Raw genomic sequence first — 18,276 nt, forward strand, 5'->3', positions numbered from 1 at the left:
GACTAAACTCTTCCTTATCTCTAGAAATCCTCTCTCGCCTCAGAACCATCACTATCTCTGGTATCACAAGCATCTCTGTAACATCCTCCAATTGCCTCCCATCTCATCACCCACCCTCACGATCTCTAATCTTGACAACCCCCACAAATCTGTCCTTCTCCACAGTAAACACTGATGCCACTCGTTTAGTATCCCCCCAACAACCCCATCTCCTGTGTCTTCACACATAGGCTGCCTTGCTGATCTTTGAGGTGGCCTATTCTCTCTCTAGTGACCCATTTGCTCTTAATGTATTTGTAAAAACCCTTTCCCTATTCGCCAAAGCGGTCTCCTGTCCCCTTTTTGCCTTACCGATTTAACTCTTAAGTATATACCACTTGCCTTTATACTCAAAGGATGTTTGTGATTTTTGGATTGGAATAAATGCGAAATATTACATCTTGATAAAACAAACGAAGGCTGGACTTACACTGATTAAAAGTTGGGCCTCGGATAGTGATATGGAACAAAGAGACCGAGGGGTTCAGATCTTTGAACTATGTGTCACATGCAGACAGGGTGGTTCAGAAGGGGTTTAGCACATTTGCCTTCATTGCTCAGATCTTTGAATATAGGCGTTGGGACATTATGTTGAGGTTGTACAGGATGTTGGGGAGGCCTCTTCTGGAATACTGTGCCCAGTTCTGCTTGTGCTGTTATAGGAAGGATATTATTAAATCGGAGCAGGTTCAGAAGAGATTTACCAGGATGGTGATGGGAACGGAGGGATTGAATTATAAGCAGAGTCTGGATAGGTTGGGTCCTTTTTCACTGGAGCACAGGAGGCTGAGGGGTGAACTTATTAGAGGTTTATAAAATCCTGAAGAGTTTTGGTAATGTGAACAGCAGGTGCCCTTTCCAGGAGGGGGCGCGATTCAAGATTGGGGACATCCTTTTCTCAAATTAAAAAGTAAGGCTTTAAAAAGAAGTTCCGATGTTATTTTTTGTTTTTGCACAAGAGTGGTTCACATGTGGAATAAACTTGCAGAGGACGTGGTAGATGTGAATGCAATTACAATTTCAGGGTGGCACAGTGGCTCAACGGTTAGCACTGCGACCTCTCAGCACCAGGGACACAGGCTCAATTCCTGTATTGGGTGACTGTCCATGTGGAGTTTGCATATTCTTCCCCATGTCAGCGTGTGTTCCTCCAGGTGCTGCCGTTTCCTCCCACAATCCACAGATGTACAGGGTAGGTGACCTGACCGTGCTCAATTGCCCATAGTGTTCAGGAATGATTGGGTTGAGTGAATTAGTCGGGGTAAATGTAGAGCAAAAGGGTAGGGGAATGGGATTCTAATAGGAAAACAACATTTGGACCCGTATATCAACAGGGAATGCTAGGATGGACTTGGACCAAGTGGAGGCAGGTGCGATTAGTTCAGTTCGAATTTATGGTCGACACGGACTGGTTGGACCACATGTTCTGTGTCGATGCTGTGTAACTTTATGACTCGTTACCTCTGTAAATTCCTCAATGTTTGGAACTCTCCCTATCAGTGCCATCTCATCCAGCCTTACAAATATTCCTCATCTCTATAATTCCACTCCAGCCTCAAAATTCAAAAACCTCTATCACAAATATCTCTATCTCTGTAACATCCTCCATCCTCACAATCCTTTCCAACTTGCATCTCCTCCAGCTTCATTATCCTCCCCATGTCTAATCCCCTCCAGTCTCTCAAAGCTCTGCTATATGTGCCTTTCTTTATTTCCAGCTTTCAGGATGCCCAATGTTTATTTCTCACTTGCCCTTTACAATTCCTGCGCTGAGCTTCTGAATTTCCTCTTAAATCTCTGCGTCTCACTTTCCTCCCAAGAAAATCGACCAATCATGTGTCATCTATTCTAGTATCACCGTTTCTGACCTGATGTCCAATGGAGCCTGTCATATTCCTATAATAAACATCTCAGCGGTCTACAGAACAGAAAAACGCTCTGGTGGTCCATCGAATCTGAGAGAAAGAAAACTACGACTGAAAACTACCACCATACTATTAACCTCCTCTATTTTCCAGTACATGTGGAAAAGTGTCATCTATCATGGCATAGCAAGTGCACACTAAATACATCTCAAATGATTTCGGGATTTGTGTCTCCCACCCTCACAGACAGTGAGGTTTAGTGCAAGTGTTGCTCGATGATGACATCACCCACAGGAACACAGAGCAGCTGGGTCTGTGCAAACCAGAGTTTGCCCACACATTGGGAAGGATGGCAGGGTCCCTGAGAGGGGGCACAGGAGAGTTACCAGGATGGTTCAAGGAATGGGGGATTTTAGTTGCAGGGACATGGGTGTTGTTAATACATATCAAGAATATCCATCTACAATAGATGGACTCTTGTTCTCAACCTCTCCCCTTGCCTGGGCTGTGGTAACCTTCAGGTTAAACCACCACCAGACATCTCTCCCTAATGAGAGAGCAGCCCTATGGCCTGGTAGGACAATGCTGACTTTACCTTTTACACAGTGATGCCACTGTGCATCGGAGGTGGAGAGAGGGAATGCTGAAGGTGGTGGATGGGACACCACTCAGGCACAGTGCTTTGTCCTGGAGGATGTTCGCTTTCTTTAATACTGTTGAGGGCTGCACTGATGAAGGCAAGTGGAGAATGTTCCAACACGATCCTGATGTGTACCTTATAGAGAGCAAACAGACACTGGGGAATCAGGGGTTTGGGGAAACTGAGGTGTTCTCGTTGTAGCAAAGGAAATTGAGGGGAGCTGAGAGACAAGTGCTTACAAAACATATACAACAGGATGTTAAACCTTGCACTCATCAACTCATCATAAAAGGATTACTGGACACATATTGAAGATTTTGGGGAGATCTATTGAGGGACGGTTTGATTCAAAGGAGAATTTTTATGCAGAAAATGGAATTGAGCTGGAACAAAATACTCACACACAGTGCAAATATCCAGGTCCTGAGGTCCTGATGAATGGAGTAATTCAATCAGAGTTTGGCATTACAGTTACTGAGATTGCCATCTGAATATCCACCTGCAGTATCCTGTAATACAAATTTATAAAATCTGTCACTGTCAGTTCAGGTTAGAAACTCACACCATCCCCTCCTCCTGGTCCAGGATGACTGTACATATTACCCCTTGTGGAGGTCAGTAGTCAGTTCAGGGGGAAATCTGTGTGGGTTTCTATGATTTTCCAACTTGGGACTTCATGTGACTGAACAGGGCAGATCTTTGACACATGGGACAGAATGTTCCAAGTGTCAGTGAGATTTGGAGAGCAGGATTTCCTTCCTTTTCTTTCCTTCCGTTCTGCCGCTGTGCCTCATCAATAAGACATGGGGGGGGGGGGGTGAAAGGCTCATGCAGCTCGATGGGCAAGTTGTCTCCATTCTGACCAAAGGGCAGCAAGATCCTCCCAGTCATTCCAAAGAGTCTCTCTGAAAAGACAGCAACTCAGCATGCTTCACACTGCCCGGTGCTCCCTGGAAAGATTTAGAAGAATGAGGGGGGAGTCTCCTAGAAAATGTAGAACAGTAAAATTCCAAAAGGATTATAAACAGTTTACAGAGATGGATTCGGAGAAGTGGACAAGTTGGTAAATGGAGCATAACTTGGGATAATGTGAAGTTGTTCATTTTGGAGGAGGTAATAAAAGAACAGAGGACTATTTAAATGGTGGAAACTGTAGAAAGCTGCAACACAAAAGGGACCCAGGGGGTAACTGTACAGGAAACACAGAAAGCTAGCACACAGTTACAACAGGTCATCAGGAAGGGGAATGGAATATTATTCCTGATTTCAGGGGATTTGCAGTATAAGAGTTTGGAGTATATACCTGAGAGCCACTTTATATATGCGAGTGAGACCACATATGGAGTAATGAGAGAAATTTTGGTCCCTTTATTTAAGGAAATACATCACTTCATCGGAAGCATTCAGAGAAGATTTACTGGGATGATCCCTGGTTTGCAGGGACTATCTTTTAAGAAAAGGCTGAAGAAGTTGGGACTGGACTCATTGGATTTGGGGGAGAATGAGAGGCGATCTTATTGAAACATAGGCTTATTAAGGGGTATGTCAGGGTAAATACTGAAAGGATGTGTCCCATCATGAGGGAACCTAGAACCAGATTCTGGGTCAGTTGCAGAATCAAGGGTTCTGTTTTAGATTTGTCAACTTTAATGCAACACAGACATGGGTAAGGGGTTTCAGTAGCAATGGAGCTGGGGTGAGGTGGAGAAAAGCAACATTTTAGTGATTGGAGTTCCTGGTGTTTGCAAGTGTGTAGATGTCTGATCAGAAGGTTACCTTGGGGTCAGAATATGAGAGCAATATTGTTAAGTTCTGCCTCAGGCATTTCCCAGTAAGAGGGAGGGGCTGAGCAGTAAGGGAAAGTAATTTGTAATAGCAACTGAAGGCAATGGGTTTAACCATTGCAGTGTTTCAGTGGAGGAAATTGCAGCCAATCGAGTGGTAAGCAGTTTGATGAATGAGTAACAGTGGAGCAATGGAGAGGGATGATCGGGAGAGAGAGCTGGGCATCGTCAGTGTACATGTGAAACCGATACGATGTCACCTCCTGGCAGTATGTAGGTGAGATACAGGAGGGGACAAAGATAGATCCTGGATGGACACCACATATGAGGAATTCAGAAAGGAAAGGGAGAGTGGAGATGGAGCAGGATTTTCCAACAACCTTGAGGTCAAGTATTAGTTCTTAGCAGAATTGGAGAGAAGGACATAACCAGAAAAGACAGACAGGACAACGAACAATATTTGTGAATTGGGGAGGGGGAGTGATGAGGAGGGGCCCGACTCCAAAACTGCTATTTCTACATCAGTGACATCACCCAACTCCACCCTAGTCTCAGCTCATTTACTGAAATACTCGTCCATCCTTGTGTTATCTCCAGACTACGTTATCCAAACACAGTCCTGGCCAGCCTCCCACATTCAACTTACATATAATCTCAAGAGTATCGAAAACCCTCCTGCCCGAGTGCTCACTTGTACCAAAACTTGTTGATTCATCAAAAGGCTCCTTCCAAGCAACAATTTAAAATTCTCTCCCTTGATGTAATTCCTGGCTGTGAACATCCCTGTCTCCCTGCACCACACAACCTGAGAGACCTCGACAACTCATTTTCTTTCAGACTCCCAAAGATGCATTTATGTATTGCTTCACCAGTCTGGCTGTTTCGACACGGTCAAGGGAACAAAGTCTGGAATTCGCACCCTGACCCTCTCAGACTTGCTTTCCTCCTTTAATGTATTCCTGAAAACCTGCTTATTTGGCAATACTTTTGATCACCTGACCTAATATCTCCATCTGTGGCCTTATGTCAGAAATTCTCAATTTCTGTGAAATTATAAAAATGATAAAAATACAAACCGTTGTTGATTTGCACACACATTGTCAACTCTACACTGTCACTGAGTGAATAATCTGTAACATCTCTTACCCAAGTCACCACACCAACTGCAGCTGTACAAGGAAGTCAAACATCACCCTCTCCACAGGCAATGGGGCTTTGGCATTAATCACTGGTGTCTGTGGAGAGAGAAACACATAGTTGATATTTCAGGGAGTGCTAAATGCATTACAGGAAGTGAGAATGTTGCAGAATTTGATGGTCAGAAATGGAAGGAAAATGCACTCTTTTGTTGCAAAAAAGATTTATTCACTGGCAAAGATACTGTGGAAAATTTAGTCCGTTGAGAGAGCAGCACATTGTCAGGGGTTGGGCAGCAGAGGAAAATTAACTTACAAAAGGTCTGTGAAAGTAACAGTAAAACACTAAACAAGCCAAACAGCCTGTGCCCAAAGACTTTAACTCCCTTCCCGCTCCACCAAAGATATGCAGGTCCTGGGCCATCTCCACCGCCAAATCCCAGGCATCTGATGCCTGGATGAAGAACGCCTCATCATCTGTGTTCAGATCCTCCAATCACATGGGATCAATGTGGATTTCACCAGTTTCCTCATTTCCACTCCACCCACCTTATCCCAGATCCAGCCTTCCAACTCGGCACTGCCCTTTTGACCTGTCCTACGTTTCCATCTTCCTTCCCACCAATCAGCTGCTGCCTGACCTGCTGTGCTTTTCTAGCATCACACTCTTTGACATTGAAAACATCCTGACTCTGACACTGTGTAAATCCTGCCGTATCACTCCCTGCCAAGGAAGGCTGTGCATGCGTCCCCCTACAGCTTGCCCCTCTCAAAGTTGGCAGCCACACACATGTCCCGTGGATCACTGCCCCCAATAAAGATGGCGGCGATCACTCACACCTTTCACCATTTGAAGCATTTTCCCGTTTGCCACAAACACAGGCCTGGGATTTTCAAATTTGTGTTTTCCGATGTGCACTAAGTTCTGTAAAACGTCTCAGCCCGTTCCATTAAAATTTCCTTCTCTTCCTGATCAATATGTCTTTCCTTAACCATGCCCTGCACCTTCACACATTTCCAATGCCTTGATCACAACATCACAGTGCTGCCAGTGAAGCTTATCACGTGGTATCACTTTATTCCTGATGAAGGGCTTTTGCCCGAAACGTCGATTTTGCTGCTCCTTGGATGCTGCCTGAACTGCTGTGCTCTTCCAGCACCACTAATCGAGAGGCTTATCACGTGGTTGAGTGTAGCCACGCCCCTCATTCACTCAGACCAACCGGCACTACCTTGTCTTTCAGCCCCGTCCCCATCCTTTTATTGGTCCTGCACTGAGATCAATCACCAGAGGCCCTTTGTGGGCTGGAGCATGCTCAGTGCTTCCTGCTTTTGCTGCTGTTTATCAGGTATAAGAGAGAGAGTGTTCATTCCTGTTTCTCCTAATGTCAGACATTAACAACAACGACCTGCATTGTATGGAGCCTTTCACACTGACAAATCTCCTAAAGTGCTTCACGAATGCTGGAAATGTTGATTAAAGAGAACAACTTTAAGATACATCTTTGAGGAGTATAGAGGGGGTTGGGAAGGATATTTAAGAGATTTTTAGATCAGACAAACCGTCTAAAGAGCAACCCACCCAGACCAATTCCCCTACATCTAACACGACGGGCAATTTAGCATGGCCAATTCACCTAACCTGTACATTTTTGGACTGTGGGAGGAAACCGGAGCACCCGGAGGAAACCCACGCAGACACTGGGAGAATGTGCAAACTCGACACAGACAGTTGCCTGAGGTGGGAATAGAACCCGGGTATCTGGCGCTGTGAGGCAGCAGTGCTAACCACAATGCCACCGTGCCGCCCATCTGCAACTCTGTCCTCTGCAGCTCCAATCATGGAGTGATGTCTGTGGAGAACAGCTTACGACGGAGACAGTTAGTGGTTAACCGTAGTTTAGCAACCCCATGTCCTAGCCCCCCTACCCCACACACCAGTCCTTGTTCTCACAGCCTGTCATTACACACTACCTATGGTTAGCCACTAACAGTTTCCACTAACAGCTAGTAGCCCTCCCCCAGCTAGATCGTTATCCACTCCTTTATCCAACCCTTCTTCTCGCTCTATTCCCACCTATCCTTTAATCCTTACATCCTCCCCTAAACCCTTCCCTCTGCATATAAACCAACATTTTTTTCTCTCAGTATCAGTTCTGAGGAAGGGACACCGGATCTGAAATGTTAACTCTGATTTCTCATCACAGATACTGCCAGACCTGCTGAGCTTTTCCAGAACCTCCTGGTTGTTTTTTCTGATTTACATCTTCCACAGTTTTTTGGTTCTAATTTACCGGGAGTTTGTAATTCAGGTCCAACAGCCTCTGTCCCAGTCTCTGCTGTCTCTCCCAACCCCACCCAGTGACACGGCACCTGCACAGCTCATGGACCTGTGTCATCTTGCTGGCCACACCCCTCATTCACTCCCATTGGCTGCAGGACCACACAGACTCTCCTCCCATTGGTCTGGAGCTGCCGTCAATCAGCCAGGCCCCATTGTGATGAGAGTGGAGGGCTAATCCCTCTCTCTGCCCTGGGATGAGCTTCATCATTCACAGTGAATGGGGCAGTACCACAGAGCACAGGGCCTGGGGGCTATTCAGCCCATTGGGGCTGTACTCTCTCCCTCTGGAGATGCTGCAAATCTGTCCCAAATCCCCTCCTATTTGCCCACAGCCCCCCAAATCTTTCCTTAAAAATTAAAATTCCAAGTCTCTTTCAGAATACCTGCTGAATCTGCGTCATTCAGACTGTTCCAGATGCTCAGAACTTACTGAGTACAATAATGTTCACATTTTCACTTTGTATTATTTGCCAATTACTTGAAAGTAGTTACTAAAAGTTATGACAGTGTTAACAATTCCTCTCTCTCCTCAAATTCAAGACCTTGGAACCAAATCTGCACCAGGTCAAAATCACTGCTTCACCTTCTCAGCTCCAAGGACAATTATCTGTGCTTCAGCTTGCTCTCCACAAAAGAGGAATGCATCTTAGTTTATTAACGTCATAGACATATACAGCACAGAAACAGAACTTCGGTCCAATTCATCCATGCCAACTAGGAATCCTAAACTACTGGAGTCCCATTTGCCAGCTATTGGCCTGTATCCATCAAAACCCTTCCTGTTCACGTACCCAATCGGATGCCTTTTAAATGTTGTGATTTTATCAGCCTCCACTACTTCATCTGGCAGCTCATTCCATACACACACCACACTCAGCTTGAAAACGTTGCCCTTAGATTCCTTTTAATCGTTGCCCTCTCAACCATGTGCTCCAGTTTTGGACCCATCTAACCTCAGGAAAAAGAACCCCGTCTGCTCACCTTATCCATGCCCCTCGTGATTTTATAAATCTCCATGAAGTCACCTCTCAGTCTTGGACTCTCCAGGGAAATTAACCCCAACCTATTCAGCCTCTCCCTGTAGCCCAAATCCTCCAAACCTGGCAACGTTTTTGTAAATCTTGTCCGAACCTTTTCACGTTTCACAACATCCTTCCCAGAACAGGGAAAATCAAACTGAAAACAGAATTCGAGAAGTGGCTTAATCAATGTATTTTAAATGTTGTAATTGTACTCTCCTTCACCCCTTCCCTTGGCAGCTCACTCCAAACATGCACTGCCCTCAAACTGTCCAACTCTGGCAAAGTCCTTGCAAACATTTTCTGAAATGTTTCAAGTTTCACAACATCATTCCTGGAACAGGGAGATTGGAACTGAAAACAGAATTCCAGAAGAGCCTTAATCAATGTCCTGTACAGCAACAACATGACGGAGAGCAGAACAAACGCTGCATTCACTCCCTTACCTACCTGTGACTCTACTTTCAAGGAACTATGAACCTGCACTCCAAGGTCTCTTTGTTCAGCAACACTTCCCAGGACCTTACCAGTAAGTGTATAAGTCCTGCCCTGATTTGTCTTTCCAAAATCCAACAGCTAACATTTATCTCAATTGAACTCTATCTGCCATTCCTTGCTCCACTGGCCCATCTGATCAAGATCCTGTTGTATTCTGAAATAACCTTCTTCGCTGTCCACTCCACCTCCAATTTTGGTGTCTTGTGTAAAGCTACTAACCATATCTCACATATTCACATCCAAGTCATTTATATAAGGACCCAATAATTGATCCTTGTAGCACACTGATGCTCACAGTCCTCCAGTCCACAAAGCAAATCTCCATCATCACCCTCTGTCTCCTACCATCAAGCCAGTTTCGTACCCAAATGGCTTGTTCCCCTTCATTCCATGTTATGTAACCCTGCTAACCAGTCTGCTTTGTGGAATCTTGTCGAATGTCCATATAAACAACGTTCACAGCCTGGTTTAATCAATTTTCTTTGTCACTTCAAAACATTCAGTCAAGTTAGTGAGACACTATTGTGCACGTACAAAGCCACATTGAGAGCAGTCAATAATTATTCCTTACTTTTCCAAATAGATGGATATCCTGTCCCTCAGAATCCTTTCCAACAACTTGCCTGCCACTGACTTCAGGCTCACTATTTTCTTGTTCCATGGCCTCTCCTTACCACCTTTTTAAAATAATGGCACCTCATCTGTCGCTATCAATGATACAAATACCTCAGGAGAGGCCCAACAATCACTTCCCTAGATTTCCAGAAAGTTCCGGGATACATCTGATCAGGTCCCAGGGCTTTATTCAACTTGATGCAATTCAAGACATCCAGTAACACCTCCACTGTAACATGGATACTTTTCAAGTTCTCTCTGTTTATTTCTCCAAACTCTCGAGCTTCCATATCTTTCTCCAGTAAAAATGACGTGAAATATTTCCATATCTTTCCCACCCCTGGTGGTTCCATAGACAGCCTCGTTAATCTTTAAGGGGTCCTATTCTCTGGTCCAGTTAATCTTTTGTCTGTGATATATTTGTTTGATCTCTTTGGATTCTACTTAAACCATTTCCTGAAGCTATTTCATGTCAAACAGCATCAGCAGCAAGCAACAGAGCTAAACGATCCCACAACCAATAGATCAGATCGGAGCTCTGCAGTTCTGCCACACCCAGTTGTGAACGGTGATGGACAATTAAATAACTCACTGGAGGAAACATCACAGATATCCCCACCCTTACCGGTGAAGGGGTCTCACACGCCCACGCACCAGATAAGATGACAGCATTTGCAGCAATCTTCAGCCAGAAGTGCAAAGTGGGATGATCCATCTCAGCCTTCTCCAGTGATTTCCAACATCACAGATGTGAGTTTTAAGCCAGTTTGATTCAGTGAGAATAACATCAAGAAATGGTTAAGTAGTGCAAAGGCTACGGGCCCTACCAATATTCTGGCAATAATACTGATGGTTTGAGCTCCAGAACTTGCCACCCACCAAGCTAAGGACCGCTCCAGCCCTGGCATCTAGCGACAATGTGGAACCTTGCCCAGGGATGTTCAGCACAAAAACACAGGGCAATGCAACCCAAGCAATTTCCATCTATCAGTCCACACTTGATCAGCAGTAAAGTGATGGAAGATGTCATCAACAGGGGTACCAAGCAGCATCTGCACAGCAATAGCCAGCTGAGTGACACTCATTTTAGGCTCCACCAGGGTCACTCAGCTCCCGATTGTGTTACGGCCCTGATTCACAACCTGACAACCAGCTGAATCCCAGAGGTGAGGTGAGGGTGACAGCCCAGTCCCACTCCAAGATCACTATTTCTAGCTGATTCTACCCTTGTCTCAGCTCATATACTGTCATCCACCTTGTGTTATCTCCAGACGTCAGTATCCAAACACACTCCTGGCCAGCTTCCCACATTCAATCTCCCTGTAATCTTAAGAAAAACTAAATCTCTGCTGCCCAAGTACTCCCTCGTACCAAAACTTGTTGATCCATCACAAGGCTCCTATTCATAATCAACAACATAGAGCCACAGAGATGTACAGAATGGAATCAGACCCTTCAATCCAACCCGTCCATGCCAACCAGATATTCCAACCCAATTCCGTCCCACCTGCCAGCATCCGGCCCACATCCCTCAATTTAAAATTCTGACCCTTGATTTAATTCCTGATTGTGATCATCCCTAGCTTGCCGCATCAGACCTCCGTGAAGACCTCGACAACCCATTCTGTTCGAGACTCCCAATGATCTATTAATTCATTACTTCACCTGTGTGGCTGCTTTTACAGTTGCCAAAGCATCATTTTCTGAAATTCGCAGCCAAAACCTCACAGGTCTGCTTTCCTCCTTTAAGACATTCCTCAAAGCCTGCTTATTTGGCAATGCTTTTGGTCACCTGACCTAATACCATCAGTCTCTGACCTTATGTCTAAAGTTCCCAATAATATTTTTGTGAAATTATAAGCATGATGATAAAACTACAAACTGTTCTTGATTTGGACATTACCTTCAAATCATCACTGTTGCTGTAATGAATACTCTGTAATATCTCTTACCTAACCACATTGTGGGAGTACCTTCACCACACAAACTGCAGCTGTACAAGAAAGTCAAACATCACCCTCTCCACAAGCAACAGGACTTTGGCATTAATCACTGGTATCTGTGGAAGGAGAAACACAGTTGATGTTTCAGGCAGTGCAAAACAGATTACAGGGAATGAAAATGGTGCAGAATTTGATAGTCCGAAATGGAAGGAAAATACACTTGCTTATTGGAAAAAAGAATTCTTGAGTGTCAAAGATTTTCCAGAAAGAAAATTAATAAGCAGCACATGGTCAGGGGCTGGGCGGCAGAGAAAAATTAACTTACAAAAATGTCTGTAAAAGTAATCGTAAAATACGAAACAGACCAAAAATACACCCATTGTTTGATACTGAGCAAGCTAGATATTGACAAAGTGCTCATAAGGGAGCCCAGAGATGAAGTAGAGCTGTAGAAGCTGTTATGATCCCACAGTCATAGAGACGTATTGCACCGACACAGACCCTTCGGTTTAACTCATCCATGCCAACCCGGTATCCGAACCTAGTCTATTCCCATTTGCCAGCACTTGGCCCATATCCCTGTAAACGCTTCCTAATCATATCATGTGTCTATTTAGATGCCTTCAATAAGTTTTAATTGTACTAGCCTCCACCACTTCCTCTGGCAGCTCATTCCACCCACTGCATGAAAGAGTTGTTCTTTAGCTCCCTTTGAATTTTTGCCCCGTTAACCCTAAAGCAATGTCCTCTACTTTTGGACACCACTACTCCAGGGAAAACACCTTGTTCATTTACCCTGTTCATGCTCCTCATGATTGTATAAATCTCCATAACATCACCGCTCAGCCTATGGCACTCCAGGGAAAACAGCCCCAGCCTTTTATGCCTCATCCTGTAGCTCAAATCCTCCAACCCTAACAACATCCTTGTAAGTCTTTTTTGAAACCTTTCAAGTTTCACAGCACCCTTCTGATAGGAGGCAGGCCAGAATTGCACACAATATTCCAAAAGTGGCCTAATGAATGTCCTGTACAGCAACATGACGTCCCACATCCTATATTCAATGCTCTAGCCAATAAAGGAAAATACACTGAACACCTTCTTCATCATCCTATCTACCTGCAACTTGACTTGGAAGTACTGTGAACCTGCAGTCCAAGGTCTCTTTGTTCTGCAAACGTCTCCAGGGCCTTTCCATTCAGTGCATAAGTCCTGGGCTGAAAAACGTATTGCTGGAAAAGCACAGCAGGTCAGGTAGCATCCAAAGATCGGGATAATCGACATTTCGGGCATGAGCCCTTCTTCAGGAATTCTGAAGAAGGGCTCATGCCCGCAATGTCGATTCTCCTGATCTTTAGATGCTGCTTGACCTGCTGTGATTTTCCAGCAACACATTTTTGAGCTCTGATCTCCAGCATCTGCAGTCTTCACTTTCCCCTAGAGTATAAGTCCTGCCTTGACTTGCTTTTCCAAAATGCAGCATCTCACATTTATCTAAATTAATCCGTATCTGATCAATATTTCACTGTAACCTGAGGTAACCTTCTTCCCTATGCACAATACCTCCAATTTTGATTGACCTGCAAACTCAGTTACGATAGCAAGTCCTTTAAATGAATGACGAAACAAATCCAGAAATAAACATCCATTTCTCTGTGTTTGAATGTGCTCTGTGTAAATCCTGCCCAATGACTCTGTACCAGAGAAGGGCTGCACATGCGCCTGGCTGCACCTTGCCCCCTACAAAGATGGCGGCTGCGCACGTGTCCAGTGAATCGTTGCCCCGAATAAAGATGGCGGCGCTCACTCAGGCCTGCAGCCGCGCTGAGGCAATTTCCCTTTTACTACAAACACGGGACTGGGAAGTTCAAATTTGTGTTTTCCGACGTGCACAACATGCTTGTAAAACCTCTCCCCTCATAGCAATACAGTTTTTCTCCCGTTTCCCTCTGTTTATTTGTTTCTTTCCTTACCGTATCCTTTCGCTCCATAACTTCCGGAAAATTCATTACAGCGACTCTCCGCTGCGCGCGAGGGTAACCACGTGGTTTAGTCTAGTTCTGCCCCTAGTTCACTTTGATTGGTTGGAGGACCAACCTCCCCTGGTCCTCCAGTTCCGCCCACCGTCCTTTCATTGGTCCGGTGCTGACATCAATCACCCCTGGTCCCTTTGTTGGCTCGAGCATGCACTGTGCGTCCTGCTTTCGCTGATATGTTGGATAATGTGATTGGAGAGTTCACTGAGGGGAAGGATCCCTTTGTGTGAGCTCTGCAGTAGATTTCCATTATTCATGGAGGGAATTCCCTTCCCACTCATGACTGTATAGCTGTGATTGATGAACCAACGCCATCTGAACCAGTACATAAACACACCATTTTCACAACATCTGAGATCTTCAGCACATTGTATCACACTCTTCTTTGGAGATAAAAAAAGCATGAAATGGAGCCTCAAGGAACCAGAACAGGAATAGGGCATTCATTCCCTTCGGCTTGTTCCCCCATTCTATCAGATCATGGCTGGGCCAACCCAGACCTCAACACCTCTTTTATGCTTGATCCGCATATCCCTCAACTGCTCAATATTTCAAAAATCTATCTGGCCTCTTTTAGAATAATTTGAGACAGAATCATAAATTCCCTACTGTGTGGAAACAGGCCCTTCAGTCCAACAAGTCACACTGACCCTCTGATGACTAACCCAACCAGATCCATTCCCCTTCCACATTTAACTTGCACAATTTTTTGGGCTAGAAAATTCTAGCCATTCACTGAGAAAAAAATTCTTTACATTTTTTACAAAATGAATGTTCCCTTATGTAATGTTTAGTTTGAGACTTCATTGGTGCTAGAAGATCGAGTCAACATCTACCCTGTCAAGCTCCTCAGAACCTTGTTTCCATAAGATCACCCCTTATATTATGTGGGTGGCACAGTGGTTAGCACTGATATCTCACAGTGCCAAAGACCTGGGTTTAATTCCTGCCTCAGGTGACTCTCTGTGTGGAGTTTGCACGTTGTCTGCGTGGGTTTCCTCCGGGTGCTCCGGTATCCTCCCACAATCCAAAAAAAGTGCAGGTTAGGTGAATTGGCAATGCTAAATTGCCTGTAGTGTTAGGTGAAGGGGTGAATGTTGGGGAATGGATCTGGGTGGGTTGTGCTTCGTCAGATCGGTGTGGACTTGTTGGGCCAAAGTGCCTGTTTCCACACTGTATGTAATCTGTTTGTCGAGATTCTATTGAATAATGACCTAACCTGTTTAGCTATTCTTGATAGGTCAACCTTTTCATCCTTGAAGCGGCTAGCTGAATTTTTTTTGAATTGTCTCCAATACTGGTTTATCCCTTATTAAATATGGGAACTAACATTGTGTACAGTACTCCAAGTGAGGTCTCAGCAACAGCCAGTGTGGTTAACCAATCCTCACTCCATGCAAATAGGTTACCCCTGACACAGTGAGCTCCTGTATTATGCAATTAACTTTTCTATAGCACCTTATCATATGCATTTTTTAAAACCCAAATACAGAACATCATTGGATTGCCCTTTATCAGCCCTGCTTGTTATCTCCTAAATGAACTGTTGCAAATTTGTCATAGTGTCTCTTTCACAAAACCCAGTCTACAATGTTAAATGATAAGCTTTTCTAAATGTCCTGCTATTTATTACTTTAATATTCGACTCTGCCATATTACAAACACAGACATTAAACTAACTATAGTTTCCTGATTTCTGTCTCCCTTCCCTTCTTGAACAGGTGCATCAATCCACTGGATTTTTCCTGTATCCCCTGATTCTGGAATATTCCAATTGATGCCTTGAATATCTCTGCAGTCAGTTGCCCTAAAAGTGTTTGATCCAGGCCATTAGGTCCTGTCTGCCATTAGTCCTATTAGTTGGTCAATACTTTGTCCCCTGTGACAAAACTGTTATAACATTTTTCTACCCATGATTAACTTGCTTATTTGCTACCTTTAGGATGATAACGGTATCCTCCTTCATGAAGATCAATGTAAAATATAGGTTTAAATTATCTGCTGTTTCCTTGTACCCATGATCAATTCCACAGTCAGAACCTCCAAGGGTTCGATGCTGACGTTAGATACTCAATTTTTATATACCTGTACAACTCTTGTCATTCATTTTTGTTTCTTGTCAATTTAATTACATGATCAGTTTTCTCCCTTTTTAGTCATCCGCGGCTATGTCATTCTTTTCCTTGTGGGTACTGCTCTTGACTGCCTTTGTTACCCACGGGCGGTTCACCTTTCTCTTCGCGTTCTCCTTTTTGCTTCAAATTAACTTTTGCTAAGAATTATGTAAAACAAAACTCATCATATTACAGTGACTGAGCATGTGATTTTTTTTAAACATTGGATGCCTTAATGTTCTCATTGGGTTTTGCTGTTTCAAAGAAGATCTGAGATCAGCTGCAAAGGAAGTGACAGCTGATTCGCTGTTAATTTCCAAAATTAATTTGAATACTTGCAAAAAGAAATTGTTTGTATTACTGTGAGAGCAGGGATCTAGCCAAATACCTATTTTAAAAAGATAGCACAGTTGTGATGGTTTGAAGAGGGGCCTCCGATTTCAAAAGCACAATGTGATCCAAGTTGTCTTCTAATCTGTGCTGTACTAATTCTTTCTGATTGAGATGACTGGGTTGGCATGTGCGCAGGTTGTAGCAGGATCTCTGACTGCCACAAACCGATCTGGGGGAACAGTTCCTGTGTCAGTGACAGTGCTGTTGGACTAATAGAGGCAACAACATTCAGACTTCACGAAGCAACTGCGAACCAGGGCTGCAAACCCACAATCCGAAGAACTGCAGGTTAGGTGAATTGGTTATGCTAAATTGCCATAGTGTCCAGCGATGCACAGTTTCAGCGCATTAATCAGGGGTAAACATTGAGGAATAGGTTTGGTTGGGATACTCTTTGCAGGGTTGGTGTGGATTTGTTGGGCTGAAGGGCGTGTTTCCACAACGTAGGGATTCCTTGCTATGAGTAATTTTGGGGATCTAACAGAATCCTGGTATTCAGAGGGTTCTCTGTTAGTTAAAATAGTATTGTGCACTAAGCTTATGCTACCTTCTGAAGCAGTTTGAGGTCGACTGCTCTGTGCAATTTTACAGAACAGATGCTCTGGAACCAATCATGGAACAGCTATTTTAGACCTGATAATATGATTGATTAATGAGCTCAAAGTAAAAGACCCTTTTGGTAAGATGTAATGCAGCATGATAGAATTTAGCTTTAGGGTGAGGAATTTGACTCTTCAACTAGTATCTAAACTTAAAGGCAGTGACAAGGGGATAAGGTAGTAGTTCGCTAAACTGGAATGGGACTCTAGTTAGAATGTCAAAGCAGAAGAATATATTCAGTTATTTTATTATTCTCAACAATATATATTAACTTGTAAAAGAAATGCACAATGAACAGCGGTGCATAGCTGAGGGAATTATGAGTGACATCAAATTGAAAGAAAAGATGTACAAAACTGCAAAGATGATGGTAGACAAGAAAGTTTAAAAATTTCAAACTATCGAAGGATGAACAAAACAACAGATGGAAGATATTTTGTCCCTTGTCAGAGAGACTGTTGTAACATCTTTGCTCCCCTTAATACCTTGCTTATTTCCCAGCATTAGGATGGTAACAGCATCTTCCGGATTAGTAAAATAATTGGGCAAATTAACCCACCAGTCACTCAGCCTAAAACACAGTATTGCTCTTGTGATTCTGTGGTAGTGTCTCCAACTTTGAGCCAGAAGACCTGGAACTGTCCCACCTCCAGAGGTGTCATAATGCATTGAAATAGTTTGATTGGGAAAGCAATACTGAGACAAACTTCAGTAATTGAATGGACAATCTTGATGGTCTCTGAAAAATCCAAACTTGACTGATTTGTATCCTCACCTGAGGCTTGATCTCAATTAATCTGCCTCATTTAAATGGAATTGCCTTTTCTTGTGTTGAATATAATTGAAGTTTGCCCTGTCTGCATGCCCCCTTGTGCAAAACATTTTGCAATCTGTCAAAGAATAAGATTGAAAACTCAGATCAGCTGATAACCTGTTCAAGGGCTTAAACCAGTGGCCTTTTCCACTGGGACAGTAGGCGCTACAAAATTGATCCCATTTCCCATTAAACTGAGACAGGTGGTGGTGAGCTTCCTGGAATGTCTTTCACTGAAACATTTTTGAATTAAAATAAATTACTTTGGTTGCGGTGCTATTGAATTTAGAGATTTAGTGGGGAGTATCGACTGTCATTTCTTCATTTCATCGCAGAAGGAATGAGAGCAGCCCAACGCCAGCCGAAACTGCCAGATATTAAAATGCGTAACTCCACCTCATTAGCCAGTCTGACTGAGTCATACAGACTCAAACAT

The 18,276-nt window shown here is 43.9% G+C and overlaps 1 long non-coding RNA gene across 4 annotated transcripts in view; it reads right to left on the reverse strand.

Moving 5' to 3' along the window:
* Positions 1 to 13,941, reverse strand: part of LOC140483985 (uncharacterized) — a 32,122-nt gene extending 18,181 nt beyond the window's left edge. For 2 of the 4 annotated variants that reach the window (XR_011962144.1, XR_011962146.1), the window contains exons 1-4: positions 13,857 to 13,941; positions 11,893 to 11,999; positions 5,475 to 5,563; positions 2,946 to 3,053 (exon numbers count right to left, since the gene is read on the reverse strand). This is a non-coding gene — a long non-coding RNA (uncharacterized lncRNA). Of the gene's footprint in view, positions 1 to 2,499; positions 2,680 to 2,945; positions 3,054 to 5,474; positions 5,564 to 11,892; positions 12,000 to 13,856 lie in introns of all 4 variants that reach the window. The other 2 variants (XR_011962145.1, XR_011962147.1) reach the window with 2 other exon arrangements.
* Between the last annotated feature and the right edge of the window lie 4,335 nt (positions 13,942 to 18,276).

The sequence above is a fragment of the Chiloscyllium punctatum genome, chromosome 12 (genome assembly GCF_047496795.1).
Source record: "Chiloscyllium punctatum isolate Juve2018m chromosome 12, sChiPun1.3, whole genome shotgun sequence".
NCBI classification, from domain to species: Eukaryota; Metazoa; Chordata; class Chondrichthyes; order Orectolobiformes; family Hemiscylliidae; genus Chiloscyllium; species Chiloscyllium punctatum.